The sequence below is a fragment of the Arachis stenosperma genome, chromosome 7 (assembly GCF_014773155.1).
Source record: "Arachis stenosperma cultivar V10309 chromosome 7, arast.V10309.gnm1.PFL2, whole genome shotgun sequence".
NCBI lineage: Eukaryota > Viridiplantae > Streptophyta > Magnoliopsida > Fabales > Fabaceae > Arachis > Arachis stenosperma.
In genome coordinates this window covers 68,825,671-68,826,667 of record NC_080383.1, presented here as the reverse complement: position 1 = coordinate 68,826,667, position 997 = coordinate 68,825,671, and positions in this window count along the sequence as shown.

Sequence of the window (997 nt, the reverse complement as noted above, 5' to 3'; positions counted from 1 at the left end):
GAATGCAACATGGAACTGGCATTAAACGCCAGTTTACGTCGTTTATCTTCGAGCAAAGTATAAACTATTATATATTTTTGGAAAGCCCTGGATGTCTACTTTCCAACCCAATTGAGAGCGTGCCAATTGAACTCCTATAGCTCCAAAAAAATCTATTCCGAGTGCAGGAGGTCGGAATCTAACAGCATCAGTAGTCATTTTTCAGCCTAAATCAGATTTTTACTCAGCTCCCTCAATTTCAGCCAGAAAATACCTGAAATCACAGAAAAACACACAAACTCATAGTAAAGTCCAGAAATATGAATTTTGCCTAAAAACTAATAAAAATATACTAAAAACTAACTAAAACATACTAAAAACTACATGAAATTACCCCCAAAAAATGTATAAAATATCCGCTCATCAGTGCAAACCTTCAAGCAACTAGATGGAGAAACTTTGTATGAAGCCTGGGAGAGATACAAGGAGCTAACAAAGAGATGTCCACCTGATATGTTCAACGAATGGGTGCAGCTGCACATTTTCTATGAAGGTCTTTCTAGGGAAGCAAAGATGGCCCTAGACCACTCTTCAGGAGTCTCTCTCAATACCAAAAAGACCATAGAAGAGGCCACTGATATAATTGAAACAGTGGCTAATAATGAATACTTCTATGCCTTAGATAGGAGCACCAATAGAGGGGTAATGGAGTTGAGTTACATGGATGCATTGCTAGCTCAGAACAAGTTGATTACCAAGCAACTGGCTGACCTCACCAAGCAGATAGAGAGGAACCAAGTTGCAGCAGTCAATACTCAACCACCAGCTCAAGAAGGGGTGAATGCAGAGGAAGGAGGTGATTGGGAACAAGCCAATTATGTTGGAAACTGATCAAGATAATCCTGGTTGGAAGAACCACCCAAGCTTTGGGTCAGAAAACCAGCAAAACCATAACCAAGATCATAGACCTCAAAACTCCAACCATTACAACAAATCCACTTACCAACACTCCAACCAA